Below are 21857 nucleotides of genomic sequence, written 5' to 3'. Positions count from 1 at the left end.
CTGAAAAAGTTTACGGTAATCTGTATGTCTCAGGGTTTATATACCTAGAGGCAGATAGTCCCTTTCTAAGTCATTTTCCCAAGATCCTGGTTTGGAAAAATGTAAAATAAATGCACACACTTTGTTCTGCTCCACTGTTTCTCTGATGTTGCCCTGATGGATGCAATGGACATGAGGAATCAGAACAAAGGGATCAGAAATATCAGGCATAAAAACTTTCTTTTATTCCTTGTCAGGAAAAAAGGCATAGGAATCAGCACTTCAGAGGATGCCCTCTTACTAGACCCTAATGTTTTTTTAAAGCTGACATCTTCAGCTGTGCAACTAGTGGAGTTCTGCAAAGCCTGCACCACAAAGATGTTTGCAGTCTGAACATGGGACCTCTTTCACTTCAATGTGCTATTTTCAGCAGCAGTATCTTACCTCCTTCTCTGCCATCTGTGGACCAGAAACATCACTATCTCCCAGACACCAGGAAACTGAAGAACCCAATCACCTGGATCTGCTCTCAAAAGTGTGCATGGTGAGGAATGTTCCAGAAATGGTAACTTCCTTATATGACTTCAGTGTTCCATCTGAAGAGCAGTGGATGCCTCCTGAATTTTTGAGCATTTGTGTGAATTTGTGTGAATTCTTAAGCATTTTTTAAAGCACACAAATCAGAGAGTGGTTTGGGTTGGAAAGGACCTTAAAGATCATGATGTTCCAATCCCTCTGCCATAGGCAGAGCTGCCGTGATATGAAATAAATCTGCTGGTAACTTAGATAGTGTGGCAAAGAATACTGTGCAAAGCATTTGACACTGTCTCACATAACATCCTGGTCTCTGAATTGGAAAAACATGGATTCAATGGACAGACCACTTCATTGATAATGAAATGGCTGGATGGTCACACTGAACTATGAGGGGTCAGTGGCTCAATGTCCAAATGGATACCTGTGATGAGTGGTGTCCCTGGTACTGGGACCAGTGGTGTTTAACATCTTTTTTTGAAACGTGGACAATGGAACTGAGTGCACCCACAGCAAGTTTTTTAACAACACAAATTTGTGTGGTGTGGTGAACACGCTGAAGGGAAGGCTTGAGAGGTGGGCCACTGACAACTTCAGTAAGTTCAACAAGGCCAAGTGCAAGGTCCTGGGTTGGAGCAATCCCAAGCACAAACACAGGTTGGGCAGAGAACAGATTGAAAACAGCCCTGAAGAGAAGGACTTGGGACTATTAGTTGACAAAAACTCAACATGAGCTGGAATTGTGTGTTTGCAGCCTGAAAAACCAAGAGTTTCTTGGGCTACATCGAAAGAAGCAAGGCCAGCAGGTCAAAGGAGATTTCACTTGAAGTACTGTGTTCACATCTGGATTCCACTATTGAGCCTTTGGAATGAGTCCAGATGAGAGCCAAAGAGATGACTGGAAGGCTGGAGCACCTCTTCTTTGAAGACAGGCTGAGAAGATTGGGGTTTTTCAGCCTGGAGGAGAGGATGCTTCAGGGAGATGTTATAGAAGCCTTCCAGTATCTGAAGGGGGACTACAGGAAAGTTGTAGAGTGACTTTTTACAGGGGAACATAGTGATAGGAGAGAGGTAATGATTTTAAGATGGAAGAGGGTAGATTTAGGTTAGACATCAGGAAGAAGTTCTTCAGTGTGAAGGAGATGGGACACTGGAAGAGGTTGCCTGGGAAGTTGTGGATGCCTCACCCCTGGAAGTGTTCAGGACCAGGTTGCATGGGGTTTTAAGCAACCAGGTCTAGTGGGAGGTGTCCCTGGCCATGTGAGAGGGGCTGGAACTAAATCATCTTTAAGGCTCCTTCCAACCCAAACCATTCTGTGATTTTATGAAAATATTTTGCTATTTTTAGCTGATTTATTTACTTTCATTGTAAAGCTTCATTCTTCTCTCCTTAGTTCCAAACCAGGTAAGAGTTTCTTTTTTAAACCACATAAATTAGAGAAATATTCTATTAATTAATCTGGCATATCCGTTGTTAGCAATGTTAAATTTTTCTTCCTTATGTGTTGTATGATTGATGATTGATCCCATTTAGTTCTGTTGGAAGAAGAAGTACACCCCTTGCTCCCCAGAACATGCTCCACAGGTAGACTGTGTATATTCCTGTCACAAGCTCTATCTGTGATAAAATTTGGAATAAATGTATTGAAGTCAAGAAAACTGTTTTTGTTAAACATAACATAATAATACACTCTGTCCTCAAACTCCATTTATCATTCCAGCATTTGTTAGGCATTCTGGTTGTGTTTATAGTAGGAGCCATAATAAGGAAATTGATTTCCCTCTGTTCACTCATCCAATTTATTGCAAGAGAACTCCATTTTCATTTGCCCATTATGCAGCATTTTGTGGGGTGATGAAGAAACAAGACCAAAAAATCAGCACAAGAAGTAATCATCATGTTGGGTGAGACTCTGCTTTTATATTTTTATATAAATGCAGAGCAGCTCCAATTCTTCCAGATGAGTTTGTTTGCATTTAGTTGGGAAAGACCTAATCCAGATTATGCTCTTAACCACAAAACACACCATCTCTAACCCAGTTTGCTGCATTTGCAGTTACAAAAGAGACTTCTTATGACTCTATAGCCTACGTGCTATGATTTCCGCTGCCTCTGTTTTTCCTCCCCGCACTTCATTGCTGGTTGTGTTCCTCAGGTTATGCAGCCAAATAATATGTCCTCCATGGCTGTTAAAATTACACTATAAGTAGGCTGGGAAGCAATATTGTTAGAGCAAAGCAACTGGTCTAGTCCTCTTTCCTCTCCCCAGTGGCAAAGTTGTTCAGGACCACAACACACCTGATATATCTTATCTGGAGAGCGTAACCCTGGGGTTGTTTCTGCATCTGGGTCACTCACAGGGTTGCAGAAGGCATGGTGTGTTTCAGTAAGGATGCCACCAGCAGTGTGTCAAACATCACACAGAGGCACTGACAGAAAACAAGAGCCTTCTCCTCCCACTTTGCTCTGCACTGTGAACAAAACGACACTTTTGGTGGAGCCAAGTTGAAAACTTTTTGCACAATTGGCTCAGTTAAAAATTTGCAGTCGGGAATGTGTTAGATGGTAAATCTGAAAGCTGTGGATTGCATACAGTCTTTACATGGCAGTATATGAACTGATGCAGTAGTAGTTTTGCTTTCCTTTTATACAACTCATTGGCTCCCTGTTCAGCTGCATCACACGAGATTTTCCCAAACTCATCTTCAGGGCCTTACAGATGTTTCTTTCACTGCCATGTCACCTTTCTGTACTTGTTTACCGACTTCATATCTGTCCCCTTCCTATAACTTTGTGCTTTCTGTCATGTATTTTCTACCCTAGGCACAACTTGTCCTCAGAAAACTGACCTCTTTCTGTATGTCAGTAATTTTTTGCCATCACGTACCATCTCTTTCCTGCTTTGACCATCGAACATCATTAGGACTTTGAGTAATGAAATAGCTTGTTTTGGCATATTGTGGATACTGTATATTTATACGTGTTTTGTAGGCTAAGATCAGTACTATTCTCACGGTGTCACATTTTTGAAAGCTGCATGTACAGGATCCCTGTAGAAGGAAACAAAAATCTCTGAATAAATCTTAATTTCAATGGTCTCAGGACAGTGGCTGAGTACTGAGTACTTCATGGCATGATCTGCAGCTAAAGTAATTAGAGGAGTCTGTAGCAACTATATGTGTAGATATTCTAGATGAAATGTTTATGCATTTGTATGATTCTGGGAGAAAAAAAAGCTGTTCGAAAATTCTGAATAATGGTTTTGATTAAATTAATATTGCAGAGACTTTCTCTTTGCAATGACATTTGGTCAGCAGCTTAGAACAAATCAAGTAAGAATTTTATACAAATACCAAGCTATTACTTAAAAACACTGGTAGGGCACTTCTGAGCTTGTGCTAAACTAAGCTTTCAAGTTGATGGTGAACTCCCAAGCTCCATTTTGACTGGGTAGTTTTAAACACGGTCTCTTGGCTTCTCTGGCAGTTTCCCAAGAAGCACTCTGTCAGGCTGTGTACTTTCACAGCTGTATTAGCCCCTTTGGCCTCCCCACCAAGCTCCTGACTAACGTCAGCTCATCTTTGCTGAAAACATTTGTCCTGCTGGAAAAGCGAGTTTACAATTTGTTCTTTGGGGATGTGACAGCTGATAGCAAACTAACACTTTTTGCACACCAGTCACTTTTCTACTGAGACAGCATGTGAAAGAACACATAAACACACATATATGAATGTGCATATATGTGTACATGCACATTTATGAACACAAAAATGTTTGTGTACAGAATATGTATGTCTTTCTAAAATGAAGAATGTGCATGCTCATTGCCTTTTCTTTCTTCTCTTTCCCTATCTCTCCAGGAGCTGTCTCAGAGCCTTCCAGGCAGTGTCCAGTCCTCATGTGATGCACAGCTGAATCATGGGCTGAGTGTCATTTGGTTCCTGCTTCCTTACTTGGCCCACTGCCTTCTCCATCTCTTTGTTTCGATTTCTTTCTTACTCAGTTTGCCCTCCCCAGCCTCTTAATCTGAGAGATTTTATCGAGGCAAAGTATGCGCTTCTGTAGGATCGTATCAATGCTTCATTTCATTCTTCTGCCTTTAGCAAAAAGTTCCCAGGCTCTAGCTCCAGCACCCCGTACAGACCATCTGCCTTTTCCTAGATTTTAGTCTTCTCTTCCCTGCCCTGCTTCCCAGACAACAACCCTTACAACAGACTTTTTTAAAAGTAGATTTTTTTTTTTGGCCCCGCTTTGCTTAGTAGTGCAAACTGTATGGAACCAGTGTGTGGTGAAGTCAGCTGGACATAAATGTGCAAGTTATTCCTACACTAAAACTAGGATTTTGTAGGGTGTGTAGATGTGTCCTGGATGACTCCTAAGAGGTTTTAGTAAAAAGACTAATCTAGGGGGATTACAAAGCCCCAAACTAAATTAGTAATGCAAGAAAAGGTGTTGAGATCTCAAGTTACAATCCCCCCTCCCTTGAACAGTGCAGCACGGGGACAGTTTTCACTTTCATGCAGTTAACAGGAGTTTCAGGAGTAACTTGGTTTCAAATGAGCCATACCTGACTGACAAAGTCAGACTGAAACCTGAGTGGAGTGTTTGTGAATGTACTTGGGCTGAAACAGAAGGACAGCTTTCCATTAATTGCTGTAAAGGGGCACAAACCACTGTGCTAACCTAGATGGGTGCCCTACTTCCCAGCTGAGCTACCGCCCTCTGCTCGCTCCCTGTGGACCAGCAGGGAGCTGTGAGAGGTGACCCTGAGTGAAGGGTTCTGCCCCAGATACACCACCAGGAAGGAACTTTTATTCAAACACAAACCACACTTTGCTCCTCTCCTGTGCAGGAAGACAGGGGAGGTATAAACCCTTCTGAGCTGTGTCCTTCTCCCTGCCAGCTGCCTTGTCCCCATACTGCTGGGGACATGCTCTTGGGGTGTCCAGCTTCTGTGGGCAGCACATTTCCCTGCAAGCCACAGGTTACAGCTCTCATTTATGTGCCCTGTGATTATGCTTCCAGGAGCTGGCTGGGTGGTGTATTTTCATTCTCATTTCATTTTCAGTCTCATTTCATTTTTTCACATCTTCATTTTTTTTTTTTGCTAAACTAGAAAATTTACAAAACACTTCCCTGTCCCCCCAGCCTCTTTCTTGTTAGTCTGTAGCCATTCCCCAAAGTATAGCCACTGTTGGGTTGAAAAGTAAAGTTTGTTTAATAATACACAAAAGCCTCACACCATGTTTATTGCCACTGTGCTAAGGAATATGTTATATTCAGTGTTGCAAGTTTGTGACACAGAAAAGTACCTACTTTTTTTTTTTCTTTTTCTCTTCTTTCTTTTTTTTTCTTTTTTTCTTTTTCTTCCCTAAATTTATGGCAAGTTTGTATTTTTAAAGATCACTTTCCAGAGCTGTAGAAATATTAGATAGCTTCATATATGTTTAAAACATTTTCCATTGTTGGATTGTAATTCTTTCTGATAGAGAATTTAGCTGGTTCTTCATGAAACTTGGGAAACTTTTGGACCTTCCAAGTGATTTCACTGTGAATTTAAATCTGAGCAGAGTCCAATATATGTCAGTAGTTCTGATTTGTGCCAGGTGTTGCACACCAGCCTCAGTACTGACTGAATAAAATTGAAAAAGCACTAAAACTGAAATCAGTGGTAAGATGTGTGGCTTCTGTATTGCTGCCCCTCTTGCCCCCATCAAATCCCATCTGTCTGTATTGGAAATAATCTGCCCAGACTGCTGTTGGTCAGACTTCACCCAGGTGCTGCTGGAAAAATTTATATTGATATAGTGGGTGTCTCCATGCAGCTGACAGTCCCAACCTGCCACTAAGAGAGAAACTGGTTCAAAATAAAGGAAAAGCCAAAGACCACAAATTTCTGCAGAAACAGAATTTCTTCTAGTTTCTTCACCATCTTTGTGGCTCTTTGCTGGAGTTGCAGAAGTAAGTTGATGTCTTTTGTACTGGTCTCCAGCCTGACTTCGTTCTGCTGATCACAACCCTTTGAGCACAATAATTAATCCAGTTTTCATTTCACCTCTCCTCTCATTTATCCAGTATATATCAGTTTGCCTGTATGGCTGTTACAGGAGACAGTATTAAAAGCCTTGCTAAAATCAAGATAAAGCCTTACCAAGATCAAGACCTTGAAGTCTGATCCTGCCGGGATGAGGTTTTCTTTTCTGAGTTATATCACTGTTCAGGTCTCTTGTCCTTGGAAAAGTCACTAAGTCTCTTTCTGTGCCATGTTCTACAAAGCTGGACCTGTGGTTTACAGCTATATATAACGAAAGGAGGAATGATCTTTCATAGAAAATATTCTAATAGTGTCAAATGCAGGCAGTTTACATAATAAGATTCAGACATGAGATTTAGAAATAGACAATTGATACCAAATATCTAAAATATAAACAAAAGTATTCATAAAAACAGAGTAGTTTGTTAAAGCTTTTGGAATTTATTGATGTTAGCATCCACAAATGTTAAACATGTACAGTTTACCTTTAAGAGGAAAGGCTCTGCAGTGGGCATTTAGCTAGATTTGTACACCTACACACTGCAGATGGTTTAGTTTTATAAGAGATGAAACTGCATTTGGTGGAACTGATTAAATATAAAAACACCACCATCTGCCATTTATTCTAATATAAAATGGTTTGGGCAGATGCTGACATCTTTTGAGATGATTGATTCATCTCTGACAAGTGAAGATTCTCGGAGGGTTCCAGCTGCCCACTGCTCACACAATACCTGCTTATGAGAGCAAACCCCAATCACCGTGCTGTGATTTGGATGTAGCAGGTGAACGAAGGGCACTGTAATAACCAACAGTCTGGAATTCCTAACTACATCAGTGGTGGCATTTTTTTTTCTATTTCCCCCCCCCCCTTTTTTTTTTCTTTTTTTTTTTTTTTTTTTTTCCTCTCCTACGCTTCTGGCCCACATTAAACTGTGAGAATATTTTATGCACACAGTATACTGTATTGGAGCACAGCTACCCTAGCACGGGGATAACAGGAATAGTGTCAATTTCTGGCACAAATAGCTTTCTTTCATTTTTCAGAGTAGAAAACCGTCAGATACTCTCCACATATGCTATTCATTTTAAAATTATTTTTTTCCTAAGTGTCCATCAGGGTTACATTTAAACTTCCTGGAGTATTATTTATTGATTATGACACCAAATGCTTTGTAATAACTTAAATAACAGATGTCTATCTTGTTTTATTTGATAACATTGACACACTCTCTACCGGGGTATGCTGCAACATCATAGTTTCTAAAGGTTTGACTCAATTTTTTTAAAACATGCATGATAAGTTATAGAAGAATGCATTTAAAAATACTTAGGGCCAGATTGTGACATCTGTACCCACACTGAATAGCTGTTTGCACCAGCAATTAGTCCTACTGCAGACAGACTGTTTCTTATGAAATAAGGCCCTGACCCAAAGCTGTGTTTGCGGTTACTGCAGTGGACTTTTGGTCCATCTCCAAGTGGGAGAAAGTGCAGTGTAATTAGGCCATCATGCAATAAGGAAGCAGATCAAGTCCTAGCACTGCAGCTACATAAACTGCAGGACTTCTTCAAAGTATCTTAAAATAGGATGCTCTTTTTGTACATAAAAATGTAATCTCTGACTGTGTCCCCCACTCCAAAGTATCAATTTAAACAGCTTCTTCACTATAAAAAATCAGCTAAAAAAAGGAGAGGGTCTCTTTATATGAAATGACATGAAAATGAGACAGTTTAGTGTTGTGCTGGCAAAGAAGCTTATGGTATGTATATGGTATTATGTATAAGTTTGGTCAGAGGGGTACTGAATGATAGTACTGTCATTTGAATGTGTTTGGAGTAACTCCAACAGAGTCTGGAATAACCCTATTGTGTATGGAAGAAGTCAGTGCTACAGTATGGGTAAGAAAACACTCTATGGGGCATTTTGAAACTATTGAGAGAAGCCAGAAGCTATTTAAAAAAAAGATGGATTCTTATAATTGGTACAGAATATTTTATTCTCACCTGTTGCTGAAGGCAAGACTACAGGTAGTGTAATTTCACTGTTTTTAAAAGTAAAGGGTAAAAATAAGTTGGCCAAATCTGGTGTAAATTAGAGTTTGAAGTCAGTGAAGCTAATCTTATCAGTTGTACATCTGGGCCAAATGATTCAGAAATGGTTTTCCTTATGCTTCTCTTAATATTAACCGCTTCTTTACTTATGATGTTTCTTTCATTCAGAACTTAAGATTCCTCACATTTACCTCAGCCCCCTTTTTCCCTGGGTGCTTTTTTCGGCCTGAAGAGGCAATCCAACATCACACATGAGAGCAACCTTTCTGAACACTGGTTTGTAGGAGGCACTGATGAGTGTTTCCCCCCGTGGAAGGAGGATTCCCCCATCAGAGAGAGCTACTGTTATTTCATCTGATGCTCTGGGAAGCTGGATGCTTGGAATTGCCTCTGCGGTTGGGTTTACTGCTGTGGAAGAGCAATTTTTACGTTAGACTCAAAAAGCAACACCTATATTTTAATGTCCAATAGGTTTGATTTTAAACAGTGAAACAGAATCTGGAAAATAAGCGTGTTTGGAAGTAGAAAGGAAAATTAGAATCCTAATGAATATACAATATGTAATATATGGAGTGCATATCTGACTTTGGGGAAAATACTTTTTTCTCTATTTTGGCTCGTATTTCTTCTGACATAGAAACATAATACAAACCTAAAGTGTCTAATCCAAGAAACAGCCACCAGAACCTTTATAATGCAAATTATCTGACTGTTCTATAGTGTCTTTCTTCCAGATGGGTCCCAAAGTGCTGTACAAATTACATGTGGCTACATGAATCAGTTCCCACACCAGTGAATTATAGGGAACTCTGGGGAGCAGAATGTCTTTCTGCCAGTGCACAGCAGCATTACCCAGCATTTTGGGATGGGAAGCAGAAAACACAAAGGAGGAAAAATAATAAAATAAGAAAAGATGAAACAGATCACAATTGAGATTCAAAGAGGTCTGACGAAAAGGATAAAATCAGTTCCATGTTTTTCTTTGACAGTGCCATCAGAGCTGGTGATGCATATTGTTATTGATGGCTATAGCTGACATTCATAATATTTGTCAAGAGGGTTTCCAGGACCTAGGCAAGGGTTTCTGGGCAGGAAACAGAATTGCTCTGCATTTCTGCCCCCTTTTTTTTCCCCTGCAGCCCTTCCTCTCATGTGCTGAAGCTTCCACAGAAAGGACCCTGGCAGAGAGGTGCTGGGTTGCTTACACCTTTGCTAGATGTCGTGCTTTCAAGGCATATGATCAGTGTTCCTGAAACAGGGTTGGATCCCTTTTTCCTTCCCCACCTTCCAGCCACCCCAGTGCCAAGGGGCAGGGTTGCCTTGTAGGGAGCTGGGTACAAACCTCACCACTGCCCTTTGTGGGAGTCCTGTCCTGACTGCCATGGCTCCAGCCAGAGCCAGGGAAAGGAAGAAGAGGCCAAAACCAGAATGGAGAGGGAAAAAGAAGTGAGTTTCCCACAAAAGCAGTTCATTAAAAATGAACAGTCCTATTCTTTTGATTTCTTTGAAAAAAATGTTTTGGATTTCTTGTATAAGTTTAGAAATGAATTTTTATTTTTTTTTTTTTTTTACTTGGGCTCTTATGGTTGAAAGGTAAAACATGAAAAAATCTCTGTCTGATTTTATATTAGATAAAAATTTTGTCTGACACAGCTAAAACTTACCATAGAACTGAGTTCTGAAACAGGTTTTTTAATGTGATAAGTATTCAAATATTGTCATTACAACTGTTGTTTCTCACCTAAATTCTGTTAAATTGCCATTATTATGTGAGAAAGAGATATTTTTTTTTTTCCTATTCAATTCAATAGCTTGCAATTCACTCTTGGAAAAAATTATGTTGGACTAATAATTTCAGTGTCTGCCTGAATGCAGTGATGGTGACAGTGCTGCTACTTTGCATGTAATGGATCCTTCACTTGTGGGAGACATGCTGGGTAATTAAAATAAGTCTGTAAAAAAGGATGAGATGCATCTTCTCAGCAGAGTGATGGAAAGTGACATTGTGGTAGGTGATTAGTCTTCTTGGGAGCAAGATCCACGAAAGGAGCAGTATTCAGATGTCTTCTGGCATGATTTTTCCTATGTGGAGGTGAAGTTTTTTATAGGACTTTTAGGACCTGTTTTTACTGTCAAAATTTTCTGCTGTCTCTACACTCAACATTTACAAAAGTATGTGATGCATCTGAGTGCTCCAGTGGATAAACCTGTGTATGGGATTTAGGCAGGCAGGAAAATGGAAAGGCACAAAAATTGTTTCTTGTTTTCTCCTTCCTCCTCCTTGTTTTCTTCTCTTTCAGCTCTCATTGAAACTTCCCAGGTTTCTTCTCTTGTTGCTGCCTACTCCTTCCTTCCCCCTCAGTGCTGCTTATCTGGGGGAAGAATCATGGCTAGAATTTATAAATGCTTCTCTGTTGTGCAAAAGAACTTTGATAGCATGAAATGAATAGCAGGTAACATAATAAGAAAAAGTATCTGGATACAGCTTTGGAAATGTAAATTCTTTTATCAGTCCCCTTGCTAATTGGAATTGCTGTTTGTTGTTTCACATTTAGTGGATTTCATTATATTTTCCTTGGTAATTAGATATTTTAACTATAAATTAAAAATACAAGACAAAAAAAAATCCAACTCTGAACTACCAACAAAAAAGCCTTCATTAAGATGCAGTCAAAGTTGTATATAGATATGACTTTAATTAAAATAATATTGTTAGAATGTACTGTTAAGGAAAACAAAGCAAACAAATGAACCACAAAAATTTGAAACTTGGAAGGAAGGACCCAATCCAGTCTTTCCCAGACACTGCAAAGGCACTTGCATTCTGCACTGTGCTTTGGAGTGAGTCCACATCTGAGACCCAGTTTGAACGGGGGATCAGGTCTGAGGGGGGTGGAGGGTTTTGCCTCTCTCCTTCAGTCACCTGATGGTGCCTCTTTTGGACTCTCTTCCTCCATGCTGTATTCAGATCCAGCAGTGTCCTGCTCCCAGCCTAGGGGGAGCTACCAAATACTCCCTACCTTGTTTAGATACAATAGAGGAGATGACAGAAGAGGATTTTTAAATTGTTTTTCATATGTCTATATGGAAAAAAAAAATCTTCCCCAACATTATATTGTTCTGGGTGGATGGAGAAAGCACTAGGTAGATTTTAGGAGGTTTTGGGTGGGATTTTTTCATGCTTTGTGGATTTTTAAACATGTAAGTGACGGTAAAGGTATGAAGAAAAATTTCTTCAAAATAAATAATATTTTAAAATTTCCCCTAAATTATTTCTAAGTAAGACGAATCACACTCCTGTGCAGGGAGCAAAGAGGAGGTCACAGACCTGCTGCTTACACTTTCATTGATACTGCAGAGCTAAGAGCTCTCCCAAAATGTATTTCAGGAGACAAATGAGCTTTTCTGTAGCTTTACTTTTAGAGCTGAGCTCAGACATAGCAGAAGGAAAACTTGCACAAAATGTTCATTCTTTCTGAGCGTGGTTTCTATCTTTCTAGCCCAAGGAAAGGACAACCAGATAGGAAAGTATCTTACACAGATTTGGCTCCAAACTTTTTGGCAAATTAACCTCTGCTCTCTAAACTAGGCCTGGCAGTTAGAGACAGCAGCATACAAGAGGTTGCAAGGTGTATGACCAGTGTATGAAGAGAGCCTCTCTTTGAACAGAAGGGAAAAAAAAAAATCTCGTTCCTTGTTCACTTTGTCCTGTGTGAAGTCCCACATTTATTAAGCTTTCAAACCAAGCTCTTTTTTTTTTGGTTTGTTTTCTTTTTCTTTTTGAGATTAGTTGCCTTGTACTGAAAACATGAGATAAATGTGAAGTGTGCCAAAATCCAAATGAATCAAGAGGAATGACATTTTTCTCTAGCTGAAGGTCAGCGCAAACACTGAACAAGGCATCACCTTGCTCTCGGAATTGGCTTCTTAGTTTCAAGGGTCTCCCTGCTCCTCAACCTCCTCCCTTTTGTATCACCCTTTCTATTAGTTTAGTAATGTGCTGTCATCTTGATTTTTCTTAATTTCGCTTGTGATATTACTTTTCCTTTTTCTCCTCCTATGGGAACAGATTTCTTCTGCCATATGCCCATTTAAACCTAATTGTAGTATCTGAACATCTTGTGTGCTTAGCCACAGCATCCCTTGGGGTTCAATTGAGGCAGAGTATGTATGTGACCTTTAAAGCCATGTCAATGTGAGACTCTCACAGCACATGGGTCTTTAAAGCCTGGATGTCTATGCTTCATACTAACAAATTTGACCAGCCTGCCTTTTTATGAGGATATCACAGTTTTGGGTGATATCCAGGTTCCATATTTTAAATCAGCATGTAGAGCACTTTTTAAATCTCCGTTTCCCAACGATCGAGTTCCAGAAGATTAAAAATGAAAAAATCAAGGCTGTTGTTATTTCATTTATTTATTCCAGAGCAAATGTGTAGTCGTAAAGACTTTAACACGACGAACCAGCAATTTGTAAAATGGACTGCTCTCAGTAGCAAAGTTTTAAGTACATTAATGCTGTTACTGTTTCCTTATTATGACAGTTCTTAAGCTGTGTGATAAGGTTGTTATAGGAAACATTGAAAATTCTCTAAATTGCTGGGGATTATAGATTTTGTATTTGTAACATTAAATAGTCTTTATTTTCAAATTTTTTTATCCACCAGAAATAAGACTGTGTTGGGTAGACAGTGAGCTGCCTTTAGTTCTGCCATAATAATGCAATACTCTGCTGAAGTCTCATGAAATCTCTGGCTCAACAAAAGCTTTTTCACAAATATTTTCACTTTAGAGTCATGCCATGGCTTCACTGGTGGGCTTTTTATATGTATATTCAATACATATAAAACAAAACATTGTGTTATAGCACTTACATTATAAAGGTTTTAAAGGACACCAGTATTTTTTTGAACTAGGAAAGTATTACATTTTAGTTAAAATTGACAGTATGTTTTGATAACATGAGGTTAACATATATTACACATGTATTGAAATTAAATCTATAACAAGATAGGAAATTGGGTTCTAAAATGACACATCAATGAAATAATTATGAAAGCAAACAGTTATCCATCCAAAGAATATTGACTTTGCTCAATAGTGCTGTATATCACGCAGCAGGCTTTTTTGACTGTTACACATTTTATTTCACCAATTAAAATTATATGTTTTAAATATTAATCTTGCAGTTTAACTTGGGTAGTTGCTTTATAAAGAAAGACATACATGAACTTTTTGTTAATTTCTAGTCCTTCTGATATTGTTAAATGAGAACATCTTATCCAACAGCCTTCATCTTTGAAAGATTTCTACATATAGAATTGGTCCCAAATCTAAGTTTTATAATCAATTGTTTTCTGCTGAGAGTGTAGTAAAGGAGAAATTAATAGTATTTAAACAGAAGACAAAGCCACCAGCTGGAGTTGGCAAATATTGTAAGCTGGTTTTAGTCTTTTTCTTGTTTTAATTCAATAGTGAGAACTGGGTAGAGTAGTAGACTTTGCAGTGCAGATTATGAACAAAATCAAATGCTAGGAGAATAAATTCCTAAATCATCCATCTTTCCCATGTTAATCACTTTCTCAGCCTCACTATAGCATCTCTCTGTTGAAGAACTCTATTGATTTTCCTCTATAGGAGCAATTTTTGTGGAGAAGGCTTAAGCGGAGGAGTTTGAGTAGGGAGTACCTCTTCAGGGAGTGGTAGCTTTTGCAGACTTGTAATGTATGAAAACCAAGCTGATGTGTTCACTATTTGCCATGTTGAGCTACCATTAAATCCTGAATTCCTGGGAATCCCCTAAAGCCAGAATAAAGTAGCAGCAAATGCATGATTTTCACCTCTCCCCTCCAACTAACACTAATGTTTTGTTTGGTCTTCTACAAAATCTTTGAGGTACTTTTTTTTTTTTTTTTCCTTATACATTTTAATTCATAAAAAATGATGTACCTTCAAAAAATAAACATCAAAGTTTGTCTTTTCACAGAGCACAACTAACTGGAAAGAAAAAAAATCAATCTCACTTTAAGAAAATGGTAGGATGCAAACTCACCAGAGGACAATTACAGGTGACACGTGTGCATGTGTAGGAGTGTTTTGTGCTTTTCATACAACTTTCAAGTGAAGGGCCCCCACAGAAAGGCCTCCCTTGAGGGAGCAGCTCTTCTGAGCTGGTTGGCAGAACTGAAGGGGGATGCTGGGGTAAATGCAGGCAAGGATTTGAACCCTGAGTCCAATTGATCATGTAACTAAGTGACTGCATCTCCATCAGAGGAAAGTATGCCTATGTTGTTAATACTGGCTCAGAGCTACAGTTCAATTTTACTTGCTGTAAACATGAACTATATTCAAGATTTTTTTTTTCCAGTGATATTATTTTTTTTTTGGATGCTCAAATCAAAGGTATGCAGACTTTTAATTAATGTTATGTCCTCCCACACATTTATTTTCTGGCATCAAGAAAGGTTATCTGGAAGGTCAAGGGCCAGAGAGAAAGATGGTATCTTGTAGCTTGAATTAATCTAAAAATAAGGAAATAGATTTTTAGAGAAGAAAACAGTATGAGCCTGGCCTGAATTGGATCAGGCCCAAGATCCTTCTGAGGAAGAAATAAAGGGCTTGAACCTTCTCCTACTGAGAGCAATTACAAACCTGCAGTTGACTATAATAGCTGTGCGTGATAGGGGCATAATAAATTTAAGGTCTGAGATAATCAAGGAGGACTGTGTAATCTTCTGCTAATGCTTCTGAAAGTTGCTCTGGTAAAATGCTAGGCAGGAAGAGGACTACACTGCTCTGTTAACAAAAGAAATAAGCTTAAGCCACTTGCTTGTTGCACTCAGATATAGCCAATCCTGTGAGTCTGATTTTAATTTGATAGTGATTTAAAATGAAAAAGTTTTGAACAGATCTGTGTCATGATGACTGAATGCTATAACTGTGAAGGGGTGGGAGGGAGGATGGGGGGGAAGAAGTTTTGTAGGTGACTGTCTGATTTTCTGTATAGTGCATTAGAACATTAAAAGGCTATTTTGGCCAGAGGCCCTCCAGTTTACCACTTTTGTGTCCTGTTTTTGACAGAGGCTGACAGGAGATACTTATGGACAGTACAGGAGCAAGGCACTCACACAGTGTGCAGTATCGGCCTGCAGCTGATGTACAGCTCAAAGGTTTCACATGAATGAAGTAGTCTTTGAGGAAAACCTTTTCTATCAATTTAAATGTCTTCCTCAAACTCACAGAATAGCTTATCTGAAGACATTCATCAGACCTTTGCAGAATATTAGGTTGACTGAGTCTAACAGGGTGAGCTGAAGTGCTTTACAACCTTAGCTTAAATTAGATAAAAATATTAGTCTGATCCAAAATGCCACTGTAGCCATTACAAATCTTTTTGCTGCCTTAGGTAGGATTTGTCTCAGAACCTCTATGCCCTCTATTATTTATCAATTTAGTCTAAGTGTGGCAATGACATTTTTTATTTTTTTTTTTCTTTTTTCCTAAACTGGCTGACTTGCGAAAGTGTTTCTATAGCCTTGCTTTTCTCTCTTGCCTCATCTCTTCTGCTCATTGTCCCTAGCTATACCTTAGCTAAAATGAAGGTTTTAGGTTCCTAAAAGGAGGCACCTTTTTTATCTTCTCTTTTGAATCCTATAAAATAATAGTAACAGATTCTTGAACTATGTCAGTATTTTTTATGAAGGTGAAGACATCCACATCCACATAGCTTCTCTGCTGAAGGAAGCATATGAAATACTATGTCTATGTCATAATTACCTACCAGTGAATTACCTACCAGAGAATGCTTTGAAAAGAGAACATAGAAGTTACTGTAGTAGAGAAACAGGCAATATATTCTGTTCACTGAAATTTGCTCAGAAACAAATAATATATCAACTATCACTGAAGACTGTTATATTTGAGGTCATTAGGTATTTTTTTTAGAAATTACATTAATATATAATTTTACATGCAGATTGATCAGTGGTGTGAGGCTTGCTGTCTTTGTTTCCTCTATTCTGTTTGACACCTTGTGTATTTCAATTAGCATGATTGAAAATATGAAAATACATGTTGAACCTCTAGTGAGCAGCTGATAAGAAAAAATAAACCAAGAAATGTTTTACCTTGTTCCAGATAAAGACCTCGATGTCCTAAGCTAACTTTGATCTGGTGTGCCTGAAGCTGAAACACATTGGAGGCTGTATGTGGAAGTGCTGCTGTGGATGTAATTAGTATAAATGGGGTTTAGCCTATCATATTTCATACCAGCAAGTTCTGTAACCACCTGGCTAATGTGTATACACTAATCCTCCTCTCCTAATAAGAAATAGATTTTACACTGGATTTGAAACAAAATGTAAAATCATGCATTATATATAATAAATTTGCATGCATATAAGAACAAAATTTGCATTTTTGGAATTCAGTATTTGAAGGGTCAGTTTTCTGAAAACAAAACAAAACAAAACAAAACACCACCTTGATGGATTCATCTACTTGCTTAGTACATGCATTTAAATGAATCAGGTTTTTATTTGCAGACTCAGAGGCTCTGGTGCTTAAGGGAACTACTGACAGCTGGAGGTCAAAACTAGTTTTGGTTAAATGTTATCCTTGGTTGTCTTCAGGAGCACAGACTTTCCAGCCAATATTTTCTTTACAGCTATCCTGGTTTGTGCATCATGTTTTCCTTATCCTTCCCTAGACACAGCAAAGCTGGGCTCCATTTTATAGGCACAGTAGTCAGCAATTCCTAGAAACGTGTATATTTGTTTTAAAAAAGGAAAATATTGCAAGCGAATGATTAAAAATTCTGCTTTCAGAAGTTAATAAAATTTCTATTAGGAACTGGAACCTTAAGGTTTTTTTTATTGCCCATGGTGTTATAACTAAGCTAAAATTCAGAAACACAGCTAGAGTGTTATTTCTTTGGCGTATTGCTTTGGACCTTTGGGGTATGATACAAGGCACAGAGCATTCAGTGCACTGCAGCAGATTGTTGCTTACTGAATAAACAGGGGAAATAGATGTGGAATGGAGGCAAGGGGAAAGATGGTTGAAAAAAATTTGGACCAAACAGATATTCATTGACAAATGTCAGGTTGCTGCAGCCCTGGGATGCATTAACTGTGATGACACTAGCAGAGAGTTTCTGGTCACCCAGAACTAACCAACAGCCCAGTGGTTAGAGGTAGGGTGAGCAATGCAGTTCTCCAAAGGGATCCCTGAACTGTTTTGCCATGGGCATCTTGTTTTCCCAAATGGAAGTTGTTCTTCTTTGTACAAATGAATATAACTTTAATCAGGATGGAAAAGATGGACTTTATATAGCTAAACCTCCATGGCAGGTGGAAGGTGATGATTTCCAGTCCAGTTAATTAATTGAGTGTTTACACAAAATGAAGTTAATCCAACAAGGGAGATGGATAGATGTTAGTCCAGAATACCCCTGAACCAGTGACTCAGGCATTCAAATGTGAGATAGAGGATTAAGGTTTAAGCCCGAGCCTGCATCCACTATCTCCTAGATATCCTCAGACTGAGTTACAGTTTTTCCTGTGGTGCTCTGCCTTTTTCTTCTGTTTTGTAAGCAAAATATCTGAAGGTTATCAGTGGTGCTTAGAAATCATCCAGAACCAGTGTTGCTTACAGCCTGGTTTCTGCTCTCACAGCCTTGTGGGGCATAAGCCTCTGTACAACACAGCTACTCCTGTAGATGCTCAGATATCCGGGCCATGTTTCCCATATTGTCCCAGACATAACAATGGGAAGAGAAGAAAATTCCCAGTACTACAATTAAACAAAGAAATGCCATCCTTGTAATATATCTCACGTTATCTCCTGTGGTACTCAACTGTTTGCCTCTGTGATCCCTTTGGAGCTGTGTGGAACCCTGTGCACTGTGTGGGTGGCCAGCACCACTCCTGCTGCAAAGTCAGCTCTACCTGACAGGGAGCTTGGGCTTCTTTTCTGCTTGACATAAGGCTTATTTTTTGTGTGTCTGGCTCCAATAATGCAGGTCTCTGTGTTACTTGGTGCAAAGCTGTGCTTGGCTTGCATTTTGTTATTGTGGAGAGGGTTTCTTTCAGGTAGCCCCTTCATTCAATTGGACCTTTTGGATTTTTTTTACTGCCATCTTAGTAGTAAATGTGCAGCACTGAGTAATGTGGATCTCTAAATGGCAGAGCAGCCGAATCAAACCGTTTCATGCTAGAGCTGCTGGAAATTTGGCTCCAGATGCAGAGTGGGGACAGTTTTGAATTCCAAATACTGGTATCATGGGAGCATTGGTTGAGAAGACCTTTTAAAGGATCTCTCTGCAGTGTTTTTAACAAACCTTTTTACTGGAGGAAGAGTTTACCCCCATGGGTGTGTATTTGCCCATACTGCAGCACAGCAAGAAGTGAGCCATTGAAGTGAGGCTGGCTGGGGTCTCTGTGTCTGTCCAGCAAAACCATCAGACCAGTGGACATGAACACCAATAAAGCAGTCCTGGTTTACTGCTGCTGGGGGTCTGGTCCAGCACCTATAGCTTTTTGCCCTGTCAGTAGTGTGGGCAAAATGATACATGAGGGAGGAATCACAACTGGAACCCAGCTTTTATATTCAAGGGATGAGGGAGATGTTTGCATTTCATTAATGTTAAGTTTGCCATTTCCAAGGATTGGGGAGAAAAATCTCTTCCCTCTTTGCTAGAATATAGAGTGGTGTTTACTTTCTCATTTTGAAATTTTCCCATCTTGTGTAACAGCTGTGCTAGGGCAGGACTCGCTCTCTGCTGAACTGCTGCTTTTTTCCTTTGGCCTTTGTTAAAATTTCTGATAAATAACAGACTGTCTACAGCTGTTCAAATGATGTTGCTTTTTCTAAGTGTCACTTCGGTGTTCATTCCCACCAATGTGGGCTTTGCTTTAGAAGGTAAATAAGGGACAAATAGGGCTTGCTGTTGAGTAAAATTGAACATGTGGGCAGTGGGAAAAGAATCTGAAATGTGAATTGCCCAAGCCTACAGAAGCCATCCACCTCCGGCTGTGATGGAGACACTGTGGCATCTTGGCAGCATTGCTGTGTGCAATTTTCTTTAAATAACTAGTGGGTTTTTTGTTTGCTGCAGTTGGTGCTATTTCTTCACATTTTCTCATTTGAAGGTAATCTGCTTCTAAGAAATGATTGGAGTGATTTGTACGTGGAAGGCTGCATTGGGCTTTGAATTTTTGCAGTGGCATTAACTCTGCTAGTGCTACTGGGCTCACCACTGTAATAAATAGTGAGAAGATAATATATGACTTGCTAATGTACTATCCTGTTGTTATAAAGATAACTTAATGTACTTTGTATTAATCCATTATTTAATTTATCAAGCGACTTTGTCAAAAAACTTTATAAAAATCGCAGTTACGGAATAAAGGGTCTCATGAGTGAGGACTGAAGATTTTCTTTTTCACAGACTGTGTCTATTTCTATGGCAGGAGTTCTGTTCTTTTCTTGCCCTTAGCCCATGTGTATGCTTCCCTGTAAGAAGCTGAGGGGCAGAAATTTGTCTGCATTTGGATCATTTAGATAAAACCATTTTGAAGAAACAATATGAATGCAAAGTTCTCTCTGTGCCTGAGATTAGAAATTGAATTTTTGTAGTAATATTTAGATGAGTTGAATAGTCAGATGAGTTTGATTTATTTCCTGTTGCAAACTGCTTATAAATAACACATAATTTATAAAACCAAAGAGAGAAAGAAAAGGGAATGAACTGAAGTAACTCAACTTTGTCCCTTCCACAGCTGAGGACACAAAATAATAATTGTTGCTTAGCTAAATTATCACACAAAAGAACAGCAAGTCATTCATTTCCACATGAAAAAGCACAAAAATAGGGTTTTTGTAATACTGATTGGAAGGTATGAGATGAGAATGTCATCGTTAAGGTTTCTCTTTACAGATGTTAGATCTGCTTAGGCTGAAATTGGTCATGTTTTTGCACAAGCACAGTTAGTGTAAACCCATAGAAAGTTTTTAAATGGAGAGTCAATACCATGGCTTGAACAACTTTTTGACAAATAGGGTGGGCCAGATCCTCAGCTCTTCTTACCTTTAGAAATCTTTCTCAAGGAAGGTCCAATAGTTTTTGTAATTTCCTGATTGATTCCTTATATACAGGATAATGATTAACAGCAGTGCTGTTAACATTCCATTAAAAGACATCAAATTCTGGTGCTTTTGGAAAGAAGCTGGGTTTGTCGGCTACAGGGAAATCCCAAAAAGGAACTTGAGAGTTTTGGGAGCTTGTGCTTCAGGTTTGCTCAACATTTTGAGGCAAGTGTAAATTGCTTCTAAGGAAGCTGTGACAAATGAAATGTTCAAAATTTCAAGCTGCTAGCCAATCTTTACACTATTTTTGCCTGAGTAAGAGTGAGAGGAAACCAAACAAACTCCTTCAGTTGAATATGACCACTGGTTCTTGGATTGCCAGTAAAAAACTGGGGAGCTGAGCCAAGATCTGGGTGACCAGTCACTCCAGGCACTTTCCAGCAGCTCATGAGAGAGTCCTGGGACTGAATGGATGCAGAGTTTGAACTATGCTCTGGTTTCCTGAGATGGCTCCTTCTCATGAGGGTTATGGGCAGAATTGTGACTAATGAGAAATGCATGTCCTTCTGGAGCACAGCTGCCTCTGTTCACTAAGACCTGCAGGCCACTTTTCAATTGCAAGTGCTTTAATGGTGAGAAACACTGGATTTTTATCAGATTTTTCAAGCGGCATCAAAAATGCACACGCAAATTGTTGATCTTGCTTGATCTCAGGACTTATTTTTCCTGTGACAGCTGGGGCCGTATTAGAAGAAAGCAATGAAAACAATGCAGTAAAAGCATTTTTGTAGAGCTTTGTAGTTGGTGAGAGAGGATGTTCAGTTTACCCCAGATAGTAGCCATAACGGGTAAACAGCAGGGCTTGTGCATGCTATTTTCTGAAGTGTGGTTCAGGGAGGCTGACCACTGGCTGCTGCTAATAGCAGGGGAACAGCCACACTCCCAACGTTGGACAGATACACATCTAGGTCACCATCTGCCTGCAGCCACTCACTGAAGGTATCTTTATCACCACTGTTCCGCAGTTCTAACTGTTGCACCCAGGGCCTGCATCTGCTGGGAAGAAGATATTTGGTTCAATATTTAAAAGCCTTTGCAACTGGGCTTTCAGATGAGAGAATGAAACCAGGGTTCTGCGCTTTGTGCAAAAGCAAACTTGGAGAGC

General features: G+C 39.3%; 2 long non-coding RNA genes across 3 annotated transcripts in view; both read left to right on the top strand.

Annotated features, from left to right (window-relative positions):
• The window catches only part of LOC139795184 (uncharacterized), a 126361-nt gene extending 124049 nt beyond the window's left edge, over nt 1-2312 (top strand). For both annotated transcript variants that reach the window (XR_011725411.1, XR_011725412.1), the window contains one exon: nt 237-2312. This is a non-coding gene — a long non-coding RNA (uncharacterized lncRNA). The remainder of the gene's footprint in view (nt 1-236) is intronic.
• Nucleotides 2313-14571: 12259 nt separating this feature from the next.
• LOC139795183 (uncharacterized) overlaps nt 14572-21857 on the top strand; it is a 146562-nt gene continuing 139276 nt past the window's right edge. Inside the window, exon 1 of the long non-coding RNA XR_011725408.1 lies at nt 14572-14673. This is a non-coding gene — a long non-coding RNA (uncharacterized lncRNA). The remainder of the gene's footprint in view (nt 14674-21857) is intronic.

Source organism: Heliangelus exortis, chromosome 3, assembly GCF_036169615.1.
Source record: "Heliangelus exortis chromosome 3, bHelExo1.hap1, whole genome shotgun sequence".
In the NCBI taxonomy this organism is placed as follows: domain Eukaryota; kingdom Metazoa; phylum Chordata; class Aves; order Apodiformes; family Trochilidae; genus Heliangelus; species Heliangelus exortis.
Note: the sequence above shows the minus strand (reverse complement) of the source record. Positions and strands in the feature narration are given on the sequence as shown.